The sequence below is a fragment of the Acomys minous genome (assembly GCF_964271855.1).
Source record: "Acomys minous genome assembly, chromosome: 9".
Classification (NCBI taxonomy): domain Eukaryota; kingdom Metazoa; phylum Chordata; class Mammalia; order Rodentia; family Muridae; genus Acomys; species Acomys minous.
The window spans coordinates 64,861,818-64,881,753 of NC_140490.1; the positions used below are offsets into that span (position 1 = coordinate 64,861,818).

Sequence of the window (19,936 nt, forward strand, 5' to 3'; positions counted from 1 at the left end):
TTTCACTACGAGTTACTTTATATAAATAGATAGAGTATTTGGCTTTATTTCACACCACTAATGCCTTCAAAATTCTCCCAGATGATCATGTTTTAGCATTTCCTTCCTTCCTTCCTTCTTTTAGTGGCCGAGTCATATTCCCCCTCATATTTCTGTTTTATTTGCTTTTCTGTTCATCTGTATGTGGTCACTTAGTCTGATTTCATCTCCTGACTATTGAGACTGATGCTCTGATCATAGGGCTATCGGTCGCTCCTTGACCCCTGCTTACAATTCTTTTTGGTACCTTAACGGGTGAATACTATGGGAGTCAAACCAGACAGTTTCCATGCTCGTACCATTTCACATTTCTACCAACAGTAAGTGAATCCTGAAGATATTTTTTACCTCTTCATGGAGCTTGCTCCTTTTGGGAGGATGTTTTGTTTTATTTTATGAGACTATGAAGTGGGTAAATTCACTGTTAATGCCACTTGGCCTTGTTTTACAATGTGCGTAATTGTCTTTGTGAAGCTTTGCTTATTGCTCCAAATGTCCCCATGTTGGGAAAGAGAAATCTCTGGCTATCATACAAAATAGTGCTTAGAGCTAAAGATGCAGGTCTTCTTCCATAGATGTGTCTGTGGAGTGAAAACGGTTGGAAGGCTGTAAAGAAGGAGCATCCTGGCTACAGTGACTCAGGCTGGCCCTTCCTTAACAAGTAAATGTGATTAGATAACAAGCTGCTGCTGGAGCACATGCAGGGAGGTTGGGTTTCTCTGGTGCGCATTGTACGAACATCTTAAATAGTGTCCTCAATCTCATTCATTGCTGGGTGCAACCAATACACACGAGTCAAAATGAAATTTTCCACTCCCATTTTTAAAAATTGTAGACAGAAAAAAAGTATTTACCTAATGAATACACAACTGAATCTGGGTTCACAAGGAGAAACTGAGAGGCTCATGACAAGCTGCAGGGTTTTTGTTTGTTTGTTTGTTTGTTTGTTTGTTTTCTTGTAGTTTGCTATAAAATCTAGCTGGAGACAGCCAAAGCAACAATGTCCTTTACAGAGATCCCCGGTCTCTTTCTGAACCTGTATCAACTGGCAGAGTTGAGAAGCAAACCTTCAATGAGGCTCAATGTTGGTGAACCTGAGACTCCCTAAATTATGAAAGGAAACCAAGCCAAGGAAGACCAATGTTCAGGCCAAGGCTGACCTCAAAGCTAAGAATGGATACTGTGTGTGTCTCTGTGTGTGTGTGTGATCACATGTTTGAATGTAGGATGTGGTACATGTGACAACAAAGGTCAATGTCTGGTGCTGTCCTCAGGCCTTGTCTACTGTGGTTTTGGGACAAGGCCTCTCAGTGCGTCCGAAGTTTGCCAATTCTGTCTTAGTGGCTCAAGGGCACCTCCTGTCTTTGCCACCTCCCCTGACCATGTCAAGGATTACAAATGGACATCACCCACTCAATCTCATCTTTTTCTAAGTGAGTACTGGGACTTGAACTCAGGTCCTCATGCTCTCACAGCAACAGCTGGTACCCAGCCCTCTTAGACTCAACATTTAAATGCTGGGCTTTATAGTCGACAGGAAGTTACTGATTGCAGAATAGTTGTGACATTCATTACCCTGACCCTCCCTCATGGATGCAGATTTAAGCAGGAGCAGAGGTCCTAGGAATGCTGTGGAACAGGAAACACCACACTGACCTCTCCCTGATTTACGTTGACCTCTACCACATCTACCAGGATGTCTCGAAAGGTACAGGCCAGGCTTTATAGGAACAAGGCGGAAACAGAAATCGCCTGGCCAGTATTTATCATTATGCAAGTAAGCCAGGGAGTGCTTGTGTCTTTAGTTGTAGCTTAATTTGTTCATATTTTACGTGGTGTTTTATTTTCTTCAAGCTTCAGTCATTAAAGTTAATGTCAGATTCTATTAGAGATGAGTAGAACACAGGCATTACACCTCAGATTTTGAGAAGTGGGTTTTAGACTTTCAGACAGTATAGTAATATGGTTGGTTTGCACACATTGCAGAAATTTGAGTTCCAGCCCAGCCTCCAGAATTTACTATCTGCAAGCTTTCTGCAAAGCACATTTTCCCATTTGCATTACAGCATGATGATACTCCTTGAAAAACACTGTGTTGACTGAATGAGCAGTGTTTATTAAGTGTATATATCATTCTCTTTTATATATACTTCTTCCTCTTCTATAGATGGATACACCCATACATGTTAATTCACCATGGAATCTGTTATGATTGTATATATGTATATACAGTGGATGAAATCTAGTAATACATAGGCCTACTAAGTACAGAGTGATGGTTGATCTTGGCTGCCAAATTGATTGACTTGAGAAGTGCCTTGAAGATTAGTAAAGCATACCTCTGGGTTTATCTCTGAATATATTTCCAGAGAGAACTAAGAGGGAAAGGCCACTTAGAATGAGGCTGAGCTATCCTGTATGGAATGAAAAGGTGAAAAAAGAAGAAAGCCAGATAACATAGTGGCTTTCTGAACACTCTGCTCTGCCGCCCTGTCCCCTCCAGATGGATTAAAGTCCCTGAAACTGTGAGCCAAAACAAATTACTTATCTCTTTTAAATTACTGTCACTGTTTTTTGTTTGTTTGCTTGCCTTTTTTTTTCCCCACTGCTGTGAAAATCTAAGTAATGTATGCAGACTATAGCAAGGACATTAAAAACTGCTTTTGTTCCAGAATTCCTGGGCTTGCTACTATGTATTCATTGGGTTTGGTATTGTTCATGTGAAGTGTGGGCATACCATTAAGAAATAGATTTTTTTCAGAGTCAGTCCCCACTCTCTATTTGACCATCTCCCCTTGGTGGGGAGGCCTGGTGGCACTCAAAGAAAGAATAAGCAGGCTGCCAAGATGAGACGTGATAGCCTATGACCATACAGTGGGGGAGGAGGTCCCCCTTGGTCTTAGACCTAGGGGAGGGGAATAGGGTGAAAGCAGGAGGGAGAGAGGAACGGGAGGATACAGGTGATGGGATAATAATTTATTTGTAATCTGAATAAATTAATAAAATTAAAATTAAAAAGAAATTGATTTTTACTTACTGCCAAAGATTTATTTTTTTATGTATATAGGTGTTTTGCCTGTATGTATGCACATGCATCTTATGGATGTCTGGCACCCATGGAGGCCCAAAGAATGAGTGGGATCCCCTGGATCTGGAGTTATAGAAGGCGGTGAGCGAGCTTTGGAACTGCACCTACATCCTCTACAAGAACAGGAGTGCTCTTAACCACCAAAGCCATCTTTCTAGCACCAGCAACGAGTGTTAAATCTCACAGTCAATGAATGTCTAGTAAATATCCTGTGACTAGCAAGCAGCAACAAACACAGAGGAGAAGGCACAGGACACTGAAGTGGGGTGTTTGACATGCTTGGTTTTGCTCTTTGGAAGACGGTAGTGATCCCTTCAGCTCCACATGTCTGTGGGCTTTAGGCAGAAAACAGAGCACTTGCTCTTGCAGGGCAGTGGCTGGGGGTGAGGGGACAGTAGAAAGACTTCCTGAAAGAGAGGAGCAGGGAAGGCAGTCAGGTTCCAAAGCCTTGTGCTTTGAGAGCACAGGGAAACACAGTTCTGTGGGCGGGTGGAAAGAAGGCGTGCAACGGGGTTAACTTCTGTGGCCACTGGAGGCTAGTGGCAGGAAATCTGTGGGTTTTCAGCTGATGGAGTCCATTTTCTCTGCCGGATGGGAACTGAGGTAATCTCTGAGGGAGGGGACAGTAGGAAGTTGGAGAGTTTAGAAAATTGAAAACAGCTTTATGAAGAAGATAAGATGCCAACCAAGGATATATATTGTCTTTTAAGCAGATCTTATTTTTTAGATGAGGAAACTAAAAACTGGGGAGTTATATAAGAGGAGCAGTATCTCAAGTCCAGGGAACACCCAGACATTGGATTCTTAACAGTTCCCAGTGCTGCCCGTCAACTGGTCTCTGCACAGCTGCTTCTTAATGCCTTTCTGTGACTGTCATGCAAAAGTTATGTATTGCTCAGTAAATTCCTAGTGTGCAGGATCTGCTGTCCACTTCATCCTTGTGTTCCCCAGGGTGCCCAGTACAATTCCCTGCAGGAAGAAGAGGCTCAGAAAATATTTGCTGAGAGAGTGAGAGATGAATAAAGGAGGGATAAATGCACAAGGCCGCCTTGTTCTGCTTTCTTCGTTGGTGTGCATGATCAGTTTAGACACAGATGAAATCCCCTTTCACAGATAAGGGTAGACTGGGGAACAATAATCTCGAACCACATGCAAAGATGCAGTGTGCAAAAGGACCCCTTTGTGTGAGTTTTAATTGTTTTAAATTATTATTATTATTATTATTATTATTATTATTATTATTATTATTATTATTATTATTATTATTCGTTTGGAGGTCTGACATAGTCTAAGAGCTGACACTAGGGAGAGTTTCTTTTACCAGGATAAGTGATATCACAGAGTTCATGTCCTTGTCTTTCACTCGCAAGAAAATAAACAAATATTGAGATTGGCTAGGGCTCTGACCTTGGATGAGTAAGGCTTCCCAAAGTGAAACTGACTAAGATTTTCCCCTTGCATCTCAAATCCTTTCATTCTCTCCTATATTGACTGATGATATTCTGTTGTAGCTGTATCTCAGCAAATATTTAATTTAATTGAGAGAAAACATGTCATGAATGCATTACAGATATCTCTCCACATTTCCCAAAGATTCCTGAAAGTGGCAGAAACAGAATTTCTTGGGTCCTCAGGATATAAGCCTAGACACACTCAAGCACAAACTTTAGCTTTGAGTTCTGAAGCAAAGAGATATTGATATAACACAGTGGTTCTCAACTTTTCTGATGCTGAGGCCCTTAAATATAGGTGACCTCCAACCATAAAATTATTCTTGTTGGTACTTCATAGCTCACATTTTGCTACTTTTATGAATAGTGACGTGAATATTTATGTTTTCTGATGGTCGTAGGCAATGATCCCATGTGAATGAGTTGTCCAACCCTCAATAAGATCAGAACTCACAACTTGAGAACTGCTAGTATAACAGAAGACAAACAATGACAAAGGGTTGGATAAAGGGCATTAGTTGACCAGTTAGTTAGCTTCTCCTTGTGTTGATTCTGCCAAGCTTTGAAATTAATTAAGAAATTAATTATTATTTAAGAAGCAAAAACATGATTTAAGAAGGTGAAGGGAACTGGCCCTTGCCTCAGAAGCTCAAGGATCTGAGTTTGATCCCTGGAACTCCCTCTAGAGAACAGACTCCTGGAAGCTGCCATTAAAGACGCTCCTCACCAGTGCATGCACACACTGATTGGCACATGTACATCTGTGTACACACAGGCACACACACACACACACACACACACACACACACACACACACACACACACGTACACACACACATGAGTTGAAATAGAAGATCACTTCTTTTTGTTTCTGAATTCTCTCTTCACTGTTCAGTTAAATTTATAGCTCCTGAAGGAATGATGGAAGAATCCATGGAGGAATAAGATTCCATATCACATACCATCACATGATTTGGTGCCAATATCAGAGCTTTTAGAGAAAACAAAATACTTCTTGACATTAGTGGTTTTGAGTCTACTGTGGCATACAGTATTCTAGAAAACCAAAATGGGTTATTTGCAGAAAAGTTTGCATGGACAAGCACCCTTAAGAGCTCATTATTTTGCACTGGAAGCTAAAATCTGACCGTAGAAGCAATTCCTTTGATTTCCCAAGTGACCTCATAAAGGGTTTGAGTGAATTCTAATTCCAAAATCCAAAGAAAATAAATTTTATCCAGATGTTGAGCCTGAAGAATCACAGCGCATGACAAACAGAACTGGTATTTGTTTTGGGGAAATCTTTCGACTCATCTACCTTACAGCAAAGGTTACACTTGCTTCTTCATCCCGGCTGAGGCCCCACGCTTAGCCTCTGAACACCCCTTCACCACTTCTGATTCTCCACCGTTTCTGTGTTTGTTGACAATGCGCATGATTAAAACGATATTTTCATATTTCAGTGTAGTTGGAGCTCCTTAAAGCAGAGAGTTGTAAGTGCAAAAAAGGAGACGTGCAGTTCCCTAATGGCTCATTAGCATCACATTTGCAATTCAGATCAGCTCTAAATTGACTGAAATTTTTAAACACATAGCAGGCAGTTTAAACTAATGATTGTCTGGAGGTTCACCACTGACATGAACTAAGCTTCTGTTCAAAACAAATTGCAAATAATTCCTCCCTTAGAGTCAAAATGTCACTTTTAAAACTCCATGTTATTGCTAGATTCTTGTCAGCTATGCACAGAAAAAAAAAAACCCCATGTATAGTGTGTGCTGTATCTTTGAAAGGACACAGAGTGACACCCTATTAAAGAAAATAACATAACAACATGTATAAATATATATGAACCTACATTAATTTCAGTAGGAATCCCCACCCCCTCCCCCCTCTTCCCCTTCAAAAATCCTAATTGTAAAGTAAAACACCCTTGGGGCAGTGGTAGGCCCAAGTTGCTTAGCAACCCTCAGCAGGTAGCTAGGCTTCAGCTGCAGCTGTCCTGATTCTTTCCTAAGAACCTTCTTATTACTGTTTGTGTTAATCTTTAACCAGGCTTTTAAACCATAGCCTTTTCCCTGAGTCTCTTGTCGTTAGATTGCAGGGACCTGCTCAAATGTTGTCCCAGAGGTAATGGCATTAAGGATGGCTATTGAATGTTGGAAGTGTGATAAGCCTTGAAAGGGTTAGAATTGCATGTACTAGCTAACCTGATTTTGCATTCTTTAAAAAAAAAATCTGGAAAAGTGTATCCTACTAGGAACAATGCTGGGTTTTGACACACAGCTTTAAATCTACCATTTGTTCCCAGCCCATAAACTTCCAGGCTCTCTTCTTCTGCAGCAGTTGTTTCTCTTAAAAGATCTGAACCCTTGCATTCTTCCACAAAGACCACTTCAGGAATGCATTGAGAATCGCAGCCTCGACTGATTATAGTCTCTGTATGTAATTATGGGAGAGCCAGGTATGAAGGGAGAGAGCGGCAGAGAGACATGAAGACAGATATAATAGGGCTGGAGAAAAAGCTCATTTTTGAAAGAAGTGTTTTTGCCTGAGGGGAGGTTTCTGACAATCTAAAAGGTTTGTGGTTGGACAAGAAATTAACCAATTCATTAAGGATAAAAAGTGTTTTGTGGCCAAAAATAAAAGCACTTTTACTTTTAATAGAGTCCAGATCTCTATTCTGTCATGAGGTTTGCATAAATTTCAGAGACCGCCCACCACTGTTAGGAACCAACGGAGATGAGCTAATAAAACATTTAAAAATAAGGTTATTTCTATGCACCCATCACCCAGCACAGGGATAAGTGAAGAAGACAGCTGCCTGAAGGTTTTTCACTCAATCCCTTTCAGTAGATTAAAATATACATATATCTTCAGAAGTGATTCACCTCCAGAACCTTCATCGGTGTCATTTTAAGGGAATTCAGGCTTTTCCCCATTATAACATTTGGTTCCAGACCTGGTCTTATTATGCAGCATAATATGTGCTTAATAATAGTGATTAGCAGGGTAGGGAACTAGAGAAAGATAACATTTTTATATTTTCTGAACCTCATTGATGCTCATTTGTATAGATACAATCTTCAGACTTTGGTTTAAACATAGACAAAAAAAGGTTCACTTTAAATTCGATTTCTGAATCTCTTTAACTTCTTTTCTGTTTGAAGACATATAGTTAAAGTATGTGTGTGTGTGTGTGTGTGTGTGTGTGTGTGTGTGTGTGTGTGTGTGTGTGTGTGTGAATGCATATGGAATTCTTGATGATGACATTGTGCACCGCCCTCCCCCGCCCCATTGTTTCATATAGGATCTCTTGTTTGTCACTGCATATGTGTGCCAGGCTCGCCGGCCCATAAGCTTCTGAAGATTCTCCAGTCTCTTTCTTCCAGCTCACTAAAGGAACTCTGAAATTATATGAGTATAAATATAGATATATAATCACATCCTGTTTTACATGGGTTCACAGGACTCTATCCAAGGAGGTATTTACCCAACCACCATTTTTACATTTTTTTCTTTGATGTTCTTTCTTTCTATTCCTTCCTCCCTTCCTCCATCCCTCCTTTCTCTTTCTTTCTTTCTTTTTCTTTCTTTCTTTCTTTCTTTCTTTCTTTCTTTCTTTCTTTCATCTTAAGTTAAAAAGAAAGAAAAAGAAGAGAAAAACACAGAGAGAGACAGAGAGAGAGAGAGAGAGAGAGAGAGAGAGAGAGAGAGAGAGAGACAGAGACAGACAGACAGACAGAGAAGTATAGTTTTGCCAATAAGTGAGCAGTCATGTAACCATCGTCTAGTAGAATGCATGTGGTATCATTTATTTTTACTCTGTTCTGATCACATGTGAGGAAGTTTGCATTATAATTCTCATGAAAAAGCTTGAGATGGGGAGCTTGTTATTTGGTTTGGGACAGCAATATTTGGATTCTCCAAAGTCCTGATACCGTGCAAAGCAGGTTCCTGATGAGAGGTGGCACTTGGGAGTAGTAGTTTTGCATTTAGGCGATGATTTTTTTTTTCTTCCTAAAAATCCTTATACATACCATTTAGAACCAAAGTCAGCCTGTAACGTTAATGCACTTCTGATTTTAACACCAGTCCGTGTCTTTTGGGCAAGGATGATTTTACCTCTTGTTCTCTTGATTTTTTTTCCCACCTGATTACACATAGTGCATGAGGTATGAACTATGAACTCCGATTAGCTAGTACAAGGATCTGCTGCACAGACACAAAGGGTAGGGAAACTACACGTGGCATTTACATGCTTTAATCAGTAGCTAATACTCCTGTGATTATGTCTTTAACTAGAGAGACCTCCGCCTTTGGTCCCCTTCCTTTCTTGTCTGAATCACTTCTGCATATCAACTCATCTTTAGAAATTCAACCTACATGCCATCAGATGGTAGTTCCAGCTTCCTTTTCATCACCACACAGATACCATGCTCTTATGCCTTTGTAAAAAAAAATTATCTTCAGTAGATTTTCTAAGAACTAGACTTTTAGAGTCTTTCAGTTTCAAATCTACTGTAATTTCCAAATACTGGGAATGTGAGTGCAAGCATTCATTCTGTGAATACTATACAGGGAAGTGAAGCCAAGGGTTTAAAATTAGATTTCTGTTCTTCTTGCTAGATGCTTAGGATTGGAAAGAGACAGTTGATATGCATTCCATTTTTACTTTCCAAGAGTAATTGTCACAGATTTTTCTTTTTAAAAGAACTTTAGTTAAATTTGGATTCACTTCACTATTCTTGGTAAATTTTGTTATTCAACTTAAGCTTACCATATTGGTATATTCCTATATTATAAATGCTAAGAAAAGTTGAAATGCATGTAATTGTCCTCAATCTGTTTATAATAAACGTGTCAAAAGGATGTATGTGCTCAAGCATGCTAGAAGGAAAATTGTTGAGGAACACTTACCTTTAGGCACGACAAAGTCTTTGTCTTCTGGACTTTCAGCAGCAACAATGAGATCCAATAAAGGCTGGGCCCATTAACATTTCCTCAGGGAGGTGGGAGGGTCTTATGAGTTCTGACCCTCTTTGAGGACATATAATCAATTAACAGTTGCTGGAGAAAGGAGATATTTTCTTGGGTGGTATAGGTGCTCATTAGTTCCCTTTGCCTTGTTAGTACCCCTCATCCATGCTACTGTAAATAACCTAGATTAAACTCATTGACTCAATAAGCTAGACTTGAGAGGCATGGCCCCTTGCTATGTTGTTGGTGTTGTATCATATTGAAGATCAACAGCTTCAAACAATACAGGGTATTGCTACTGTTTTGGGTACCCAAGGGAGCAAAATAAGAGCCTATTGATGATGACACAATGTACTTTGGATGTACGATGTGGAGAAATCAAGGCAGAAGCTTCTTTTCTGCTGGTTACTATTCATGGTGCCAGCCTTGTTGGGGAGAATTGCCTACACTCTTACTTAGCTGTGAACTATATACGCCAGTCCAATGTGCCTGCTGGAACATCAGAAGAATGAGAAACAGTGCTATAGTCACGTGCTTTCTGAAGGGACTTAAGGCTTGCTCCACTGAAGGGAATTTCATCTGGTACCACAAGTCCTCTTAAAAGCCCATGGATGGGGAGATCATAGGTCTTACTGGGTTGACTATCACCACCGTTTTTATAAAAGGATACGGCATGACTGTCAAATTGCCTTTTGATCATTTATATCTACTCTTATGGATTACTGCTGTTGTCATACTTGGTTAGGAATGCTTTTTGCAGTGGAAAGTGCTTACTGAAGAGACTCAACATGTTGAGAATGATTGTTGAATGTTCATCCCTAAATGGGATGACTGTATCACCCCTGCAAGGTTTGGGGACTATAATGGAAAACCTGGAAGGTAGGATAGGATGTTTTGGAACACTGCTGGGAGTAGGCATAGCACGATGCTTATGCTTGTCCTCTTAAACTCTCTGAGATTAATATTAATAACTAGAGTCTTGCATATTAATTCTTCATCATGGAGTTGGTGAAAGGCTCATTAAGTCCCACCCCTTCCTGAGGTTACACAGGTGGCTGAGGGTTTCTAGGAGAGAGACATTGTCTTCAGTGATGTAGTTGTTCCTCTTAGTATCCTAATTAAATGTACTGGTTCACTAAACTGGGCATGGGTGAGAGCATTCTTTTTTTTTTTTTTTTTTTTTTTTTTTTGAGGGAGGGGCAAAGAGCAAATTTCATTTGGTGAAGGCAAACATCATCTAAAGAGACTAGATTGGTAAGATTTTGTGATAAAGGAGCCTCTGGGGCCACACAGAAATCTCACACTGGCCAAGCCACAAGCTTGGGATGTGGAAATGTCCTCAGCCATTCAGCACCATCTGGACAAGCTCTTCATAATTAATATAGCCATTGCTGCCTTCATGTCCCATCACCAGCAGCTCTACTTCCTCTTTTGTCATCTTCTCACCCAGTGTGAGAAGGATATGACAGATTTCAGCACCCATGAGGGCTCTATTTCCTTCCTTGTCAAACACATGAAGGCCTTCAATATGGTCCTTGTAAGTTCCCTTGTCCTTGTTCTTGGCCACAGTCTGCAGCATGGGCAGGAAGTACTCAAAGTCCAGCAGTTTCACATTCATCTAATCACTTTTGGGGTCCCCCCTTGGGTTGGTAGGGTCCTGGCCCAGGGTGCTCATCACATTTCCACATTGGCTGTACAGGACTTTGCCATCACCTGTTAGGTCAAACAGCTGGAAAGCCTCCTTAAATTCTGCGGTATGGCCTTGGTGAAGTCACACATATTGGCTGCTCAGCTCTCTGAGACCTTTTCCAGCAGTAATGAACGTGAAAGCACTTCTTGTTCTGTCACAGATGCCATGTCTGGAGTAAATAAATGTTGTGCCTCCAGGAAAAGTTCATATAGTTACAAAACAGAAATATGGTTGAATAACATGGATCTTTTAGTAATCAGACGGCAAAGAATATCAGTGACTGAACAAAATTATATTTTTCTTAACTAAAAAAGAAGATTCAAAATAAATTTTAGTAAATTCTTATAAAATAGTAAACTTTTAAATGTTCTCTATAGTTTATTGGCTAATTTAGCTATAGATATATCTACTTATTTAATTGAAACCTATCAAATATTCATAGTGGCTCCATTTGTTTTTGTGACTTTATGAGTGACTTAAATGCTTTTAAAGCTTGTTTCTATTTTCTATAGTATCTTGAGTGAGCATAAAAATGCTTTTGCAATCAGAAAAGAAATAAATGGATGTTTAAATATGAAATTAAACTAATTTAATTCTTTCTGGATTGTAGCAATATAATTAAGAGGTGCCTGAGAGATTTTGCATAATTTTTTCTTGTCTTTAAAAAGTCTATTGTTACAGAAACTACTCTTAGCCTGGTGCTGTTGTTTCAAAAGAGGATTTTAAACAATTATTCTAGATGAAGGACAGAGGCTATTGTCTTTACCACAGATAATAAAAGATGAGTTCTAAGAAGATAGGCACAAAATCAGGGGACATTGTCCTGAGTGTGTATAAATTAAATAACTAATTTTCAAAAAGGTCACATCTAGGGTCTGCAGATGGGTTTGACAAAAGAAAAAATTGCAGGGATATTTTTCATTATGGTTAAACAGAAATGTACTTAAATGATGCAGAATGTCACAGGGAACCAGCCGAACGCATTTATGTTAGGGGATGACTAATGCATTCTTAGGAGAGAGATATTCAGAGTGATGCTAGGATGTCATAAAAACAAAAAATTGCAATGGGGCAGAAGTTGGATCCCAAGGCTCATCAAGTCTAGGTCTATGGCCAAGGTTTGAACAAGTTGTGTGATCTCTCTTGGTTTTGCTTTCCTTCCATATCATCTAAAGCTTTGCATTCAAGGCCACCTGAATTGTTTGTTTCTAACGTTTGGTATTTTCCCCACTTCCCATGTTCCTGTAGCACAGATCGAGTCATTGAGCTTACACTTTTGAGCCTTGGTACAAGATGTTGATTTCTTGTGTGGGTATCTGGGCCTCTGCGGCAGTTGTCAGAATTCTTTGCCGTCCAGACAGACATTCTCTCCAACTTGTGAAGCCCAATTACCATGGAAAGTGCTCCAAAAGTGCCCATGCAATCCCTCTTGATTTCCAACAAGCAATGCACATTGTCTCCATATGCAGAAACAGTTCATTTTTCCTCAAGAGCCGGTGTGCACGTGTGATGGGAACCAGCACATGCTGACAATAGTGACTCCGATTTATAAATGTAAGTGTCCATCAAATGTACCCAATGTGTGCTTGTCTATGTGAGTGCATTCATAAAAGACTTTTAGACACTGGGTACGCACAGTTACCTTAGCTTTTAAAATAAATTCCTCAAAACATTGACATGAAACAAGTTGTACATATTTTAACTGCTTAATTTATTTTAAAGCATGTGAATATACATAAACCTCACCAAAGCCAAGCTAATAAATAGAACCCCAAACGTTTCCTGGTCTCCCTCTATATTCCCTCTGCAAACTCATATGTGGTACAAAGAAAGATCAAAGCTTCTTTTCCTTTCTGCTTCGTGGCTAACCAATTATTTTAATTACTATTAGTTGAAAATCTGTTCTTTTTCTCAAAACTGTCAAAATTCAGCTGCCCATAACTCTCTTGAGTTATTTCTGGAATCTCTTCCATGTGTCATAGATACAATTATCTCTCTTTAAGTGAATACCCTGTGTTGATTGCTGTAGCTTTAGAATAAGCATTGGAGTTAGAAAAGTGCTCTGAATGCATTTCCCTCCCAAGAAGCAGTTTGGTCTTGTTTATTTTCACATGAATTTTAGAATATGTCAATTTTATGAGAAAACCTGCTGAGATTTATATTAGAGTTGCCTTCAGTATCTTGATCAGTTTGGGGAGAATTGCAATCTTAACGACACTGGATTTTCTGGTTCATGAACACAATATATTTCCCCATTTATTTAAGTCTTCTGTAAAGTTTCATGATTTTCAGTTTTTAAATCTTGCACATCTTTTCTTGGAGGTATCCTTGAGTATTTCATATTGTTGATGCTTGTATAATTAGTAATGTTTACTTTAATTAGCTTTGTAATTGTCTTATTTGGAGATAGGGATTTGTTAGCTAGCCCAAGGTGGTTGGAACTAACTTTGTAGTTCAGACTGGCTTTGAACTTGTGATTCTCTTGTCTCAGTGAGCTACTGCTATAGGAGTGTACCACCATGCACACCTGAGATAATTCATTTACATTTCTGAGTATCCATTGATAAACTTGTAATAAGTACAATTGATATTGATTTTTGTATCTGATAATACCATAAAAATTTCTGTTTATTCTACTATTTTCGGGATAAGTCTCATGGTGTTTTCTACATGAATGATTATATCGTTTTTGGATAAAGAGAGTTTAACTTTTTACCTCCTGATGCTGATGGATTTTGCATCTTTTTCTGTCCTGTTGCACTCTCTGGAACTGTAGGGAAAACTGACAAATAGAAGTGGTGGCAGGTGGATCATCTTTCCCTGTCAACGATCCAGACATCGCAAGTTCTTGTTCTGCTCTATTGGCCAACAGTCACCCAACACCTCAACTTCCAGACTGTCTCCAACCGGCTACAGTCCAACTATTGTCCACTAAAACTTTACTTGGTACTTCACTGAAGTCCTCCTGCATAGAAACAACACATTAAGGGCTGTATATCAACCTATCAATGAATGGACTTGCCTGAGCTCTTATTTTCAAGATTTGATCCACTTGAGACATGGAAATTGTATTTTGTTTGACTTTTTCTGCTTGTCTCACACTGTGAGTGAACTCTGGATCAGATCATTGAATGGTCTTCTATATCATCCAGTGGGCTGCAAGCACAACTTCCCAAAAGAGTATTCATGCAGTCTCAGGAAAACACCTCTGTCCTACTTAGTTTCAACTGTCAGCTTAGTTCAGAGTCACCTGAGAAGTTAGTTTAGATATTATCAGGATATTGTCTAGATAAGATTGGCCCATGGACATGCCTCTGGATGATTGTCTTGGTTACCGACTGGGGTGGACGGGCCAGCAGTCACGGACAGGTTGTAAAAGAACCTATCCTTCCTAAGCACAAGACTGTGAACAGCTATCACGTAGCATCCCTCAATACTTTTGTCTTTAAGTTCTTCTTTCGTTCTTGGTCTGACTTCCTTGATGATGGACTGTGATTAAAAGCATATGCCACATAAATTCCCTCCTTCTCCAAGTTGCTTCTGGTCAGTGTTTTAATCACCGAAGCAGAAATGAACTAGAATAGTGTCCTCTCATAGCTGTCCCTACGTCAACGCCCTTATTCCTCTTGGATGATTATTGTTTATATTGAGCCTTCTCTGTTCAATTTACTGTGTGTTTATGTTCCTTAAGTAGACTCTCACCAGAGCAACACTTCGGAATCAAAAATTACTGGCATATGATATGCATAAAATAAATAATAAAATATACAACTTAATGTTATGGTTTATAACTATACCTATAAAACACAATAAAATTAATCTGTATTTTTGTCATCTCATCCAATTTTTTATGGTTTATGGCTTTTATGGAATTGAGTTTCAGATTAAGATGAGCTAGAAATGTGTTTATTTGGGCTCCTTAGGATAGGTTCATGTGCCTCACAGTTTTATATGCTGTGTTTTGTGACTGTCATGGTGATTGGCTTTTGGAATTAATGCACTCATCAATATCTTGAAATGACATGTTAGCACAATTTGCACATTTCCCATGGCACTGAACAAGGTGGAGCATGAAGGAAAGAGTAAGAGGCAATATACGTAATTATATAGGGTAGAACCTGGGTATGGGAAATTGTCCTAAACTGTAAATGCTTGTGGTAGATGCTTTCCAAATTTAGCAATACAAAATTTGACAAAGTTGCTAGTCATGCATAATTTAGCAAGGGTCCAAAAAGAATCACTATGAACTATCAACAAAAGTGAATTTTGATTTACTATGCTTGAAAAGAGATTACATTATTATCTAGTCTTCTTTGAAAAAATTAAAATTGTTTTATCCTATTAAGATACCAAACAGATTAAAGCCAAAAACATGTAAGGTAAAATGTAATGTAGATGTTGGTTTAACCAGTTATTTGAAAAGAAACTTACTCTTCTTGAGCATATGTTTATAGTATATAATTTACAAATTGAAGTTGTGATTTATTTTTTTCTTAAGTACTCACTTTACATTCATTTTGAATCCATAATTTTACATTTGTCTTAAGCTAAGACTTCAAAAATGTGAAAAACAAAACAAACAAAATGACTTAAAAAATGTGTGTTAGGTCCCACAAAAACTGGGTCACATTTGCTGCTAAAATAGTTTAAATTCACTTTATAAATTCACAGTAAGTGACTAGCTCAGCATGAGGTACAGTTTATGGGTCAGCCCTGAGCTAGGGCTCTGTGGACACTGAAAGATGGTGATGATCAAGGTCACCTTGATTATTTAAAAAGCAATAAGCTGAATACATATGTCACATACATACGAAGGTATAAAACTCATACTGTAAAATCAAGTACAATGTAATTTAGTGTTGTTCATCTAATTTTCAATGATTATTTTCATAGTTGTTTTCTTCTTTAAACTTAGCACTGCAATTGGCAGCTTCAGCTATATTTGTGGTTAAAAGACAGAGGTTACAAATGCTCTAATTTCTTTATAAAAGATATTCTAGCCCAAGAATCATGTAAAACAAATTAAATCATACAAACACATTTATTATATTTCATTTACTTATTTGGAAAGCTTATTGCTTCAGAAAGGTGTGTCTTGCACTTATTTTGTGCATCTCATCTCTTTTCTCATCTTTCTTTCTTTTTCATTATGACTGCTCAGTGTCAAGTCAAAGAGCTCTTTGACTAGTAAAGGGTTAAAAATGGATCAGAACAGATTCAAAGTGAAGACTCTAATTCCTAATTGGAGGGCGCCACAACATTAACATCAACATCAGCGGGAGGCCTGGGAGGCTGAGCAGGAAGCTCAGTCTTGCCTTGTGATTGGGCATCGTGATCTCCTTGTCCTGGAAGATGATTGTTATGATTAGCAGCAAATGTCATGGGCAACTATAATTTACCATTCCTTGTAACAAGAGGCTCTTCAGCATTTTCAATGCGTTCTTTCACCTTTCATGTGCCCTCTGTGTCCTGTCTGCTCTGTTGCAACAATCAAGTACTGAATAAAACCTATTTGTTTCCTTGTTTTATATATCAGCACATATTATATAGCAGTAACGTGACTATTTTTTTTTAAAGTCATTAACACAGAAATTTCAGGTGTTCTTGTCTCTAAATTGAAGTTCTTTTAAAACCAAAACAAAACAAAGAGGGAACCATGGACTTTTATAAGAATGCTGGAGAAGGGTCCATTACTGTTATTTGAGGACTGTTCCTATCAACCCTACTTCTAAATGTAGTACAAAGGGATGTTTTACTAAGAAGCACACATTATCTTTTAAATGAACTTTAATGTCCTTTAGGGTTAATTTCTATTATAATTTTTAAAATTCTATGTGCAATTCATTATAGTAATTCAGTAGAAAAAAATGTAACGCAGTTAAACTTTAGAAACAGAATACAAAAGGCAGGATTTGGTAAGGTGTTATGTCCTCAACTCTTGAAGCTATTTACCTAACATAAAGTTTTCAGTTGTTTTTTGCTTTTGTTTGTAGGTATTTGCTAAACGATGGTATAGTTGCTGAAGCACTCTGTTTTCCTATTTTTTTTTCTTGAAAAAAATTTCACAGGTGTACACTCATCATGCATGCTGATGGGTTCCTAAAGTCAATTTCCTTCAGATGTTGTATGTGCTCAGGCCATGTTCATCTCTGCATCCTCCCTCACCCCACTCTTTCCATGCTGCACGTTCTTTAGTTTTCCATCCCTATTTTCTGTATCCATCCTAGTCACAGCTCAGACTGATTTCAGAACGGGCCTATTACATGGATGTGCAGTTAGCTATATGTGGTGTTAACTTGCGTTCCTTCAGGCGTATGCCCAGGACTGGTGTGGCTGCGTACATGCTGGGTCTGGCTTTGTTCCTCTGAAGAAACCATAAACTAAAACCCCCTCTAAATTTCCCTGCCCCTTTGCTCTACTCTCCTGGTGTAGCTGCCCTCTTCCTCTTCCTCTTCCTCTTCCCCTGTCTTTTGTCTCTCCACTTTCTATCCCTCCTGCCTCTGTCTTTCTCCCTCCCTAACCCCTAAGCAAAGCAAAACAAAAAACAAAAAACAAAAACAAAAAACAAAAATAAAACAAAACAACAAACAAACAAACAAACAAAAAACTTACTTGTTGCTGAGAGTAGAGAATCTGAGGACTTTCTGTCCTATGCTGAGGTTTTAGACTGCTGCGCTGGAGTCCGAGCTGGTACTGAGTCATCAGAACAAAATTTGGATTTCCCGTCCTGTTCCCCTTTCTGTTTCCCCCTTTCTTTGCTACCGTTATGATTCATAGTGGTAGCAAAAGTACCATCATGAAGTAGCAATGAAATAATTTTATGGTTAGAGGTCAACACAACATGAAGAGCTATATTAAAGAGTCTCAGCATTAGGAAGGTTGAGAACCAGTGATCTAGATCAACAGATCACTGATATATATATTACACTGATACAATATTACAACATATATTTATAACAGGATTAAACAAGATAAAAAGTTAGTGAACTGGAAAAGCAGCTCTTATGGCCAGAGCAATGGTAAGGGTGTCCCAGACTGTCGGGGAGATGTAGGTAAGCGCCTACTCTGCTTTTGTTCAAGTACAGCCACTGTTTTAAGTTCCGTTTATCTTCCTTTCTGCAGTCTCAAATAAGGGACCTACACGTGATGTCAATGTATTTGTATCCTGGTGATCTTAGGGTTCTTGTTGACACATTTTAGAAACTTATGCATATTAATTTTAACCATGGGCGATGGCCTTTGTGGGATGTTCATTCTTCCTGACATCATAGTAGATTTTTAACATTTTGACCACAATTCCTTCTGAAGACAACAGGCTTTTGTCTATGGATTCAAAACCTCTTTCGTCTGGCCTGACCCTCTCTCATGACCATCCCCCTTGTCCCCCCTCCCCCCGTTTCAAATTGCACACATTAGCCTGCACCTTTTCCCTTCCAGAATAATGTTTGTTTTGTTTTTAATCCCCAGATGTCATTTCTCTGTGGCTAGGTTAGGGCAGCTAACATTTTTCCATCTATAGGGTTGTCTTCCAGAGTCACCTGGAATCAAAGAAAAGTATAGAAATGTGATGAAGTTAAGAACTTTTTAAAGATCATAAAATTAGTCACAAGCCATATACACATACCTGGAATAATGGGATTCTGTTAGTAAAATTCCAGCTTATTGAATTTTCTTTTTTCATCTCATTTGAAACTTACATTTTAAATAAGAATATATTATTAGATTTACCTCTTTTATAAACTTGAGGAAACAGGGGATATCTAATGACTCTGATCTATTTCAGGGATTTTTCTGAAGTTTTTTTGTGTTGTTTAGGTTGTCAGCTTTAGCAGCTTCCCTCCAATACAGTCTGTTCTATGTCAGTGGAAATTACTGTATAGCAGGCTCTTTGCCTTGATTCCTTTCATTATGTTTTTAGTTTTTATCTTTTTTAAATATAGTGAATGGATCTTAAAGGAGAACTTAAATAATTTATGGAAGTGAGCCTGAACATTTTGAGAACAGAGAAAACACTGACCCTCCATCGTTGTGTGGCTTTGTAGTCTAGACACCCTGTGTTCTCTAGCTTGCTCCATATGCTGTCAGAATTGACTAAAGGCCTGCTGACTCTCCTCTACATAGCTCCTTTTCTGTGCTGACAAACTGTGACTTCACGGCATTCCCCAGGGAGTACAGGAAATGGCTCCCGCTGCCTCTGCGGGTTGCTGGTACCATGCACTTTAAGCATATAAATTTTAATATAAAATTTAAGTCTTCTTGGAAGTATTAGATTTTGTAAGCTTAATGTTTTAGATGACTCATATTGTCACTCAGTTTCTTTGGTGATTTAGTAAAAGATCTGAACTCCTCTTTGAAATGAACACACTCATTTAATAAAAAAAATGAAATGTTTACATAATTATTTTGATCCAAGTTGACAGTAAAGTAGAAATTCTGAGAAATGCTGCTACTAAATATTGTCAGTAAACTCATTTCTCCTTTGTCTGAATTTACTTCTTACTTAAATGGCACATAAGAGATGCCATATCCCCTGTGAGTTGCTTTAGCATTCATGCTTTCTGAATAAATAAGATGAATGCAAGAAAGTTATTCTTATTAGGTCATCATTCTTTCACTCATCCATTTATTTCTCCATCCAATAACTTCTCTGGAGCCTGGATAATTCTATACACTGGAGGGACAGTAGTAAAT

At 38.6% G+C, this 19,936-nt stretch overlaps 1 long non-coding RNA gene and 1 pseudogene across 5 annotated transcripts in view; one reads left to right on the top strand and one right to left on the bottom strand.

The window, feature by feature from the left end:
- Positions 1-294: 294 nt before the first annotated feature.
- LOC311604898 overlaps positions 295-19,936 on the top strand; it is a 33,979-nt gene continuing 14,337 nt past the window's right edge. For 2 of the 4 annotated variants that reach the window (XR_014781733.1, XR_014781734.1), the window contains exons 1-4: positions 295-359; positions 1,002-2,564; positions 3,107-3,208; positions 12,494-12,799. This is a non-coding gene — a long non-coding RNA (uncharacterized lncRNA). The remainder of the gene's footprint in view (positions 360-1,001; positions 2,565-3,106; positions 3,209-12,493; positions 12,800-19,936) is intronic. The other 2 variants (XR_014781736.1, XR_014781735.1) reach the window with 2 other exon arrangements.
- Positions 10,815-11,334, bottom strand: LOC311605093 (myosin light polypeptide 6-like; annotated as a pseudogene). Its single transcript has one exon. The product of its transcript is annotated as a myosin light polypeptide 6-like (transcript).